Genomic DNA, 10,931 nt, shown 5'->3' with positions numbered 1-10,931 from the left:
CTAATCTCCTAGGGTATTTTGATTTGGATATTGGGGATGCTTATAAGAAGCCCGTGGGTCCTTGTACGAAGCCCAAGAGGAGGCTATCCGAGGGTCCTTGCATTGTAAGCCCAAGAGGAGGCTATGGGAGGGACAATCCAGGGTCCTTGCATTGTAAGCCCAAGAGGAGGCTATGGGAGGGACAAGTCGTTTGTACAAAGCCCAAGGGGAGGCATGGTATAGTTGGTTTGAGCTCTTAGAGCGATTTCACCGGGAAACCATACTCTATGTCCTAACCTAAACTAGGGAGGTTCTTTGCACGAAGCCCAATAGGAGGCTATGAGGAACCTAGTGTTGTACTAAGTTGAACAAGCATATATAACACAATCACAAGTATGAACAAGTACGAACAAATATGAACAAGTACATGAACAAGTATGAACAGTTATATATATGACAAAGTGTGTGTATATAATGGAGTTTATGAAGGAAATATACCTGTAAGCATGATCCATTTGTATACACGGGGGCTCGGGACTTATACTCGAGGAGAGGTCCACTTGAATTTATTCAAAGCTATGTAAACAGGTATTCACAAAAGGGCTTGGGACTTATACCTACATGGAGGCCCATGGTATTTTTGGGAAGATTTAAAGAAAACCTTCATTTTTGATTTGTTATTCAAAGTTAAAAAAACAAACTGATCGAGGTATGTACAAAAAAATGTATGTACAAAAAGGCGTACAATGAAATACCTAATTTCATGTACGGGAATGGGACTTATACCTACGTGGAGGCCCATGTTTTATTTTATAAAACATGGTTGATTGTTTATTTACAGACGCGTTGTTTGAAAAACTGTTTGAAAGTTTGTTTGAAAAGTATTTGGTTTGAAAGAGTTTTCTATACAAAGAAAAACTGTAAAAAGAAAGAGGAAAGGGACTTATACTCTCTAATATTCGAGAGGCCCCACATCGTTTTGAAAATCAATTGATCAATTAAAAAGATTTAATCAATAGTTTCAAAAAGAAATGGTTTATCGTCTTTGAAAAAAAGAATCGCGAACGCTTGTTTTAAAATGATTTGAATTTGATAAAAGTCAACTTAATTAAGTTTAAATCAAATTTTAATGCTTAATTAAGACCTAAGTGATTTAGGGTTTGATCACAAAATATTTACAAGTGATTAGGTTTGAAAATTAAATGAAAAACAATATTTAAAGTATTTAAAAACACTTAAAAATGTATCATTTTAAACCTAGTTAAAACCATATTAAATAAATCCTTTTTTGTGATTTTTTTGATACTGATAAAATATATATATTAAATAAGAGGTGTGCAAAAAATGAAGTAAAAATAATGAGTTTTGATTGGTTAATGAATTGATTGAAGTTGTGTAAAAAACCAAACAAAACAAGTGATAAAAAGATAAGGGATGGGCCAGCCAAGGCTTGAACCCACGCCCTTAGGGTCACAAACCAAAAGCTTTACCACTAGGCCATGCGCCTGTGGTGTTAACATGATGCAAAGCTTGAAATATATTTGAAAACAAGTGTTTGGAATGTTTTAAAAAAATAAAACCAAAAGTCTGGGGCGAGGGGGATTCGAACCCCAGACTTTGGGTTCAATAGGCGCGCGCTTTACCACTGGGGTGGCTGTTTCATCCATTCAAAACACGCGTTCAGCTAAATATATTATAAACCAACATTTGAATTTTTGTTTTCCCACTTCATCTTCTTCGTGGAACCGAAGACAAACATCCATGGCTCAATTCTGAAATCCTTCGTTTCTCAGTCAAATTAAAAACTTCAAACATGGATCTTGCTCAATTTTTGATCACGAATTCAACCACATAAATTATGAAAGCTATAAATCAATGATAAGCGTGAATTTTGGAAATCCCAAATCGTGACCTAACTGAACAAATTCAAATATCTTGGGAAACAGTTGATTTTAATTGCAATTAAGGATTCAGTTAGCTTCGCAATGATCAAATACACATTTCTCTCTTCAAAATTTATGCAAATGATGCTTGAATGATGGTATTCGAAAATGAGAAAACTTACCTCTTGCAGCGATTTATCAGAAGTTGAAGGAGGACTTCCAGGTGCAGTTTAATTATCCTATGAGCTTCCTTGAGTGTCCTTGAGTGTGTTTCAGTCCTTAGAGTGCTTTGAATCCCTCTGAATTGTTCCAGCCGAATCAAGTTGCAGGTTCTGAATTTGGTTATGGAGGTTGATGGTAGAGGTGTTCCAGAGCTTGTGTGATGGTTTGGACAAGTTATATGTGAGGTATATGATGTATTGGAAGTGTAATTTTTGAAAGAGCACAAGTGGATTATGAGATAGCTTGTTAAGGCTCACTTTGTGCACTTATGGAGGGTGGATGGTGATTTTGAGATTTGGGTGTTCTTGAGAGGTGTGAATGGTTCAAACAACTTCCATATGATGTTTAGGAAGTGTTAGAACCAAGAGTTTGGTTAGAACTTGCAGGGTTTGGAATTTTGCAATTTTACCTCTTTTGGAACTTATGAAACTTAACACTTAGGAAAGAAAGAAAAACCATTCTTTTGGGAGGTTTTTGGTGTAAGCTTTAAGTGAAATAGAAACCTCTATTTATAGGCAAACATTCTGATATGGTGAGAGCAAGGAATGACTTGGATGGTTTGCAACTTGGCTTAAGAGGTAAGATAGAATCTTTTCATTTAATGCTTTAGGTTAAAAACCTAAACCATGGTTAAAGAACTCAAGTGCTAATATATTCTCTCCAATCTGATCTTTAGAGATAAGAATCTTGCTGTCATCATTCTATTTGGTCATTTCTTGCATTATTGGTCATATAGTATAAGAACTTTGTGAGAAAATGGTGAAAATTCAAGCATAAGGACCTCTAATGACAAAATTCAAAACCATAGCTCCACTTCATAATTTTTCATGCTCTTGGACATTTTGGAAAGCTCATGTTACACACTTCAAAACCCTAGTTGAAAGTTTCTTCAAGACCTTTAAGGAAATAGGTGAAAAAGGTCCATGAACTTTGAAGAAAATGAAGTTTTAAGTGAAATTTTCAAAAAGTACCAACTTTGAAGCTCCATATCTCTTAAATGGTTGATCTTATGGAAAAAAATTATATGTGTCAAAGTTGTTTATTGGATCAAAATCTACAACTTTCATGTTGGAAGTTTTTTTCAGTTTGTAGGTGAAATTTTGAGAAATTCCCTTCCAAAGTTTGGAAAAAACCATGAAAAACACTTAGAAATTTTTCTAAGTATGAAAAGTCAAACTTTTGACTTTTTGATTCTTGATTGATTTTCTTGATTTTTCTTGATCAAATGACTTCATATATCATATATTGATGATTCAAAACTTCAAAAGTCAAGGTTGACCAAAATTCCCCAAAAGTCAATGGTGTTCTTGTACAGTTGACTTTTTCAAACGAATCGCGTTTCTGGAGATTTCAAATGAGACAGGCTATCCCCACCAAATGAATGGTATGAATGGATCACATTGAAGCATTAGAGGATATTGAGCCATGGTTTGAGTTGTGGAACCATGTCCTGATTAAAAAGTCAGTGGTTCAGTGAATTAGGTCAAAAACCCTAATTGTCGACCTGATGAAATTGATGACTGTAAATCTTGAATTGAGATGCAATCTCCATTGTATATTGTCATAGGGATTATTTGAAGATAATTGAAACCTTTGATTTACTTCCTGGGGATTTTTAGGGTTTCCCAAATGTGATCCCTGATTTCAGTCCTTGATAGTTCAAAATCCAAATTCTGATGATTTGAAATTTCACTGTTGATCAATCCTTGTGTAGGAGATGTCTTGAGCCAATGGATTAGGTCAAAATGATGTACTTGGGGTCTTGAGGTCATGTCCCAAGTCATTAGGTCAAATCCTGAGCAAAAGTCAAGAGTATGCTATCTTTAGTCAAAACCCTGATCTGGTTGATTCAGTGCCTTTGAGCTTGTTGAAATGAATCTCTGAGGACCAAATGTTGATTGTTGATGAAGATGATTCATTTGAGATGAAGGGAGAACAAAACCCTAATTGACTGTTTCTTGCACTGATGAGTGATTTCTTGATTAAATCCCTGCTGAGTCACAAGTAGCAAACACAAGCTATGCAATTTGTTAGAGATGCAAATGATGCATATGCAAATGATATGAGGTGGTATCTTAGGTCAAAAATTGGGGTATGACACTACGCTATTACAATAAACACCTGCGGGGAAGGGGGAATAAAGGACAGAAAATAAGAGGGAACAATAATTAGTCAAAATCCTTGAATGCCTTGATCTTCCTCGAACTCTGAAAATTAAAAGGAAAATAATAAGGGTTAGTGTATGAGTGATTCATGGACTATTGACGTAAACCCTATTTTAATCAAGAGGCGAAATAAAAATAAAATGATGTTTAAACAAAAGAAATTAGAAACTTAGCTTTTTTTTGATCTGGTAGGGCGCGTGGCTGAAAGATCTTTGATTAATCCTGAAAATTGGGCACAAAGAAGAAAAATGTTAGTGCATTAAATACCTCACCAATTACAATGTAACATATCAAAAATTAAAATTTTAATGATTTAGGCAAACAAAAAAGGCATGGCAAAAGGCAAACCCTGAATGGGACAAAAGTTAACCAGGATTAATGGGCAACACCTACCAGTAAACCTAAGGCTACCAGGGTTTATAAATGGATCGAGGTTAACAAACCTAAAAATTAATTGATTAAAAGTATATACAAAAATAATAATTTTTATTGTTTAAAAACAATTATTGATAAAATTGTGGAAAAATCGAGTTTACGATTAAAAGGTAAATAATTATAAGTTTACTATAAAAAAACTAATTTATTAAAATAAATAAAAATATGCCTAATAACAATTATAATAGAAAAAGAAAATAAGAAAATAAAATATAAGTATTTATGTAAAAAAAAGAAATTGAGAAACTTAGCTTCGGATCTGGCGTGGCAGGTTGGTGAAGACCCATGGTATGCCTTCAGTCTTGTACGCGTTGGATCATTATGGGCGCTAATCTGATGGTTGCTGGTGGAGAGCGCATGGTAGTCATACTGGGAGTGCAACACCGGATCTACAATATGTTGTTAAATAAATAGAAAAGGGCTGGATAGGGATCGAACCCGCATCCATTAAGTGACCAGTTTCCTCCCTTTGCCAATTAGGTTGCGCTTTCAACTTGTTAAATCATTAATAAAAAAGATAATAAATATTAAAATAAGTAATTAATGGAATAAGTCAAACGCTGGGGCCCATCTGTGCACAAGGAACCAATCAGAGCAAGAGAGAGAGTTTGAAACTTTTGACCATCGAATAGGATTATTCCATGCGCGGAGAGAGGAAGACTCTTGTTTGACTGGCCAATCACCACCATTCTCCATGCCACGCTGTCTCATCTTCTTCCTCCCTTGCAGAATTACATGCGGATTCAGCTACGCTCATACCTGTGGATTTTCCTATGAGTTCTTCCTCATCAATGGTGAGAACCGAGACTTGCAAAAAACGACTCAAACAAAAGAAGCAATCGACCCAGATCCCTTAAACGGACCAAGGGGAATTCATTGGTGCCATTATTTAGTTCTGAAGGTGCTTGTATCACGAGAACCGAAGCATGCTTCTTCTGAAGGATAGAAAAACACTTTGAAAGGGGGGGTTTGAATAAGTGTAGTCTTAAAAACTTGAAAGATAAAAACAATTTGCACAGTTATTTTTATCCTGGTTCGTTGTTAACTAAACTACTCCAGTCCACCCCCACGGAGTGATTTACCTCACCTGAGGATTTAATCCACTAATCGCAACAGATTACAATGGTTTTCCACTTAGCCCACGACTAAGTCTTCTAGAGTATCCTGATCACAACCTGATCACTCCAGGAACAAATGCTTAGACACAAGCTAAGACTTTCTTAGAGTATCCTGACCACCACGTGATCACTCTAATTACAACTGCTTAGACACAAGCTAAGACTTCCTAGAGTATCCTGATCAACACTTGATCACTCTAGTTACTTACAAATTAATGTAATCAAATGAGAGTTTTACAATGCTTCTTAAAAGCTATAATCACAACAGTGATATTTCTCTTAACTTTTAAGCTTAATCTCACTAATATATTACAACAGCAATGTAGTAAACTTTGATGAAGATGAAGTTTCTGAGCTTTGAATTTGAACAGCGTTTCAGCAAGTTTTTCAGAATAATTGCGTTCAGAATTGGTAACCTTGCTTCTCATCAGAACTTCATATTTATAGGCGTTTGAGAAGATGACCGTTGGGCGCATTTAATGCTTTGCGTATTCCGTACAGCTTTGCATTTAATGTTTCACGCTTTTGTCAACTACCTCGAGCCTTGTTCACGCTGTGTCTACTGACGTTGCCTTTAATAGCTTCCAACGTTCCTTTTGTCAGTCAGCGTAGCCTGCCACCTGTACTTTCTTCTGATCTGATGTTTGTGAATAAAATATTTGAATATCATCAGAGTCAAACAGCTTGGTGCATAGCATCTTCTTGTCTTCTGACCTTGAAGTGCTTCTGAGCGTGATACCATGAGAACTTCAGTGCTTCTGCTTCTGACCTCAAGTTCTTCTGATGCTTTCATAGACCCATGTTCTGATTCTGCCTTGACCATCTTCTGATGTCTTGCCAGACCATGTTCTGATGTTGCATGCTAAACCTTCTGAGACAAAGCTTCTGAGCGCTGATTTGTGCATACTCTTTATATATTTCCTGAAAGGGAAATTGCAATGTATTAGAGTACCACATTATCTCACACAAAATTCATATCCTTGTTATCATCAAAACTAAGAATATTGATCAGAACAAATCTTGTTCTAACAATCTCCCCCTTTTTGATGATGACAAAAATATTTATAAATGATATGAATTTTCGATCAGAAAGAGCAGACGGCTAAAGACAGATTACACAGCTATATCATAAGCATGTGAATATGTCTCCCCCTGAGATTAACAATCTCCCACTGAGATGAATAATCTCCCCCTGAAATTAATACTAGAAGAATATTAATAATAAAAGACTTCCCTGATTATTTCGGTAGAGACGTTCATAGTGCTTGATCTTCAGAACATTCATTACTTCTGATTTCTGCTTCCATAGGACAGCTTCAGAACATTGAATTTCTTTAGATCCTCAGAACATTCACAGCTTCTGACTTTTGCTTCCATCGGACAGCTTCAGAACTTGAATTTCTTTGATCTTCAGAACATTCACAGCTTCTGATTCTTGCTTCCATTGGGACAGCTTCAGAACTTGAATTTCTTTGATCTTCAGAACATTCACAGCTTCTGATCCTTGCTTCCATTGGGACAGCTTCAGAGCTTGAATTTCTTCTTACATCACTTCATGCTAGATTGTATCAGAACATTGTTGAATGTACCAGAGCTTCATCAGAGCATCTCTACATCCTGAAATGTTACAGAACAAAACTAAACGACAAAAGTCAGCATGAATGAATCAGAACATAAAATATGTATCAGAACACATAATATGTATCAGAGCCATATAGGCTATATAGAATGTATCAGAACAAATAGACATTCAGTTTCAGATCATATTCTATCATCAGAATATCTGAACATTCTTCCTTCTTGCTTCTGATTCTGAAGCTTCATAGCACTCAGCTTGCTTCAAGAATCCAAGAACTTGATTCATCATCTTGTTGCTTCTCATGTTGATCTTTTAAAGAGAATCTTCGATTCCTGCAACAACACAACTTAAGGCGTAGAACTTTGCAAGTTCTGTTAGTAAAGCAACTGATTAAATCAAATCATTTATCACATATTTCTCCCCCTTTTTGTCATATCATCAAAAACATAAAAGATTCAGATAAAAACAAAAATAAACACACGGAAGAAAAAGGATGATTTTCATTGAAGTTCAAACAGACAAGTACAGAAGTACACAAAGAGAAGGAAGACAAGATGCACAAAACAGATGCAGCAAAAGCAAAAACAAAACAACAAAGACTCAATCTAAGACGACCCTAGCCTTGACAAGATCTTGGCCAGCATATCTTGAACCCCATTGTTGTGCTCATTCTGCTTCTCTATGAAAGCTCTAAACTCAGCATTGACTGAGCTTTGCTCATCCTGGTTCTTCTGAAGAACTTCCAGAGTCCTTGCAAGACGGGAGGGTTCATCAGAAGAAGCTTCACAGCTTCTATCCACAGGAGTGGCATTCTGATCCGCGGCTTCCATAGTCAGATCATTTACAGGATTTTCCTCAACAGGAATTGTTTCATCAACATGATCTTTTACATCTGCTTCTTGCATAGAAGCATCTCCATAATCTGCAGCTGGAATCTCAGAATCTCCATTCTCAAGAGCCTGAAGAATGGCAGCTAGATTCCTGGGAGCAGAAGGACCTTCAACTTCTGGTGGGTCAACAACTTCTGGAATGACCAAGCTTGGGTCTTTCTTAGAAGGGTTTTCCCTCAGAAAGTCAAAGAGGGTCTTGAAATCCCCAAGTAGAACAGGATATTGAGGTATCCAGACCACAATCTCCCTGCAAGGGTTGGCTTCCAATGCAGCAACCAATCTTGCTACTTCCAATTCATCCACAAAGGGCTTTTCTTCCAAGGTATGTCTTCCTCTGAGACGGGCAAACCAGAAGTCTTCATAGCTTCTCAGAATTCCACGAGGCCGTGGAGCAGCTTATACACAGGCTTCCTGAAGTTCCATAAAGAGATCATCTGATTTTCTGCGTAAGATTCTCCAGAATTTCCGCATAGCGACGTCATTCAAGCCAGAACTTTCAGCAATTCTGAGGGTGTCAAGGATACTTCTGAGATTTCTCTTTACATTTTCAAAAATTACACCAATAGGGTAGACAAGGCGGGTTTTTATTTTGGTTTTTGAAAAGGCATGATTGGGGATGAAATAAGGTTGAGGTTCTCTATCCAATCTGTAAGAAGATTCTGCTTCAGTATTAGAATCTAACACTACCACTTCAGCTTCAGGACGAGGCTTGGGAGTGTAGTTGCAATCACGGAGTAGCTGTTCAAGTGATGCAGAGGTTGGAAGATTAGAACCACTATGGTTGTTTTGAGAGGTAGAAGGAAGGGGTTCAAAGTTGGCATGGGGAGGAGGTTGAGAGATGGAGATATTTGTGTGAGGTGGAAAGAGAGTTTGAAGGGGTGGTATATCCAGAACAGGATTGATGGTGGGTGGAGAAGAAGGAATGATTACAGGAGAAGATGGAGGTGTAAGAACATGGACAGTTATAGGTGATTCTGATGTGTCTTTTTCTGGTTCAGGGATAGGGGCAACCGCTATTGGTGCAACTTCTGAAATACCAGCAGGAGTAGAGTCAGGTTCAGAAATACATATACCTTTGGATGCTTTCTGAAGGGCTTTGACCACAGCCTCAGTCTTCTTCTGCTTCTTACTCTTCGGCTCTTCAACAATTTTTGTTTTGCCACTAGAGATCTCTTTCCTTCTGACGCTCGCCAGAATTTCTTGTTGATTCACAGCCTCTTGAACAACATTTTCTTCATCAGATTCTTGAAGAATCAACTTCCTTTTTCTGGTTTTCTTCTTCTCAACAACTTCAACAATCTCAGCATTGTTATTTGACTTCTTCTTCTTTTTCTCAGCTTCCTTCTTATTCTTCTCAAAATCAACAGAAACAGCCTTAACAACCTTTGCAATGACTTCTTCTGGGACCACTTCTTTCTCAGTGGTAGCAGCAGGATGATCAAACTTTCTTTTGGTCCTTTCTTCCTTCTTGCGATTTACTATAATTGGAGCACCTTTCTCTTGATCTTTAAGACTTTTATCCTCTTTTTGTGACTTCAGATACCTAGTTCTGACTTCTGGTACCTCACTATTGAAGAAGGTTTCAAATTCAGCTAGAACTGGTTCTCTTCTGATTCTTGTTCCAGCAAGAGGTTGGGGAGTCTTAGTGATGGCCTTAATCACTTTCATCTTCTTTAAAGTGAAGGCATTCAGACAGGCCCCAGTTGTGACAGCAAGATCTTTGATAATACCTTCAGATTCCAGGTTTTCAACAATCTTGGAATGAACCAGAAGATTTGAGATAATTCTACCAAACGGAATGATGGTACAACTTTTTTCTCTGAAGGCATTCTGGACTCCTTCACGGCCTTCCACATATGGTTGAAGATAATGTAGATAGCATCAACCTTCTTCTTAGTGGCAATGCAATACAGGATGTATTTTTGCTCATTGTTGATGAAGTCAGAAGCATGTGTCCCTTTCCTGTGATAGAAACACCCAAGAAGAATCTTGGTCCAGATTTTGTAGAGATCTCTCAAGTCCTTGACATTCTTTGTTTCATTTATGTCTGGGTAGAGAGTAGATAAAACATCTTCCCAATTTACCCTTTTGTCGATTTCAAAAGCTCCCTCAGCGTTTCTCAGATCAAACATCATCCTTAGGATGTTCTCAGTCACTACCACAAACTTTCCATGGACGAAGGACAAGATTGATTTAGGGGCGACAACTGCATGTACCCAGAATTCCTTGACAAGATCTGGGTAGACTGGTCCACAGAACTCAGCAAACAACGAAGTCCATCCTTGAAAAATTATATCTTCTTTGAGATGAAATTCGTTTTCTTCAATGTTATCAAAATCAACCATGAGTTCACATAGAACTTCTAATTTATCCTTAGGAATGGAGCACGCAACAACTGGAGTGAGTTCCTGATTAACTTCATCTTGAATATGGAGAAGAGTAGATGAACCAACATTTTGAGATGAAGAAGCAGCCATTGAAACAGAATGAACAGCTAGGAAGAACAAAATTATGGGTTTTTGGTTAGGGTTTTAGAAGCGACTAAGAAGATTTCAAAAGAAAGTATGCAAGAAGAAAGAGAGACTCAGAGCGAAAAAAGATATATGAGATGATTTGAAAAGAATATATAGAGACGGATTTAAAAAAAATGCAATAAGATT

The sequence above is a fragment of the Vicia villosa genome, unplaced genomic scaffold (assembly GCF_029867415.1).
Source record: "Vicia villosa cultivar HV-30 ecotype Madison, WI unplaced genomic scaffold, Vvil1.0 ctg.002353F_1_1, whole genome shotgun sequence".
Classification (NCBI taxonomy): Eukaryota; Viridiplantae; Streptophyta; class Magnoliopsida; order Fabales; family Fabaceae; genus Vicia; species Vicia villosa.
This window is presented reverse-complemented; position numbering follows the sequence as displayed.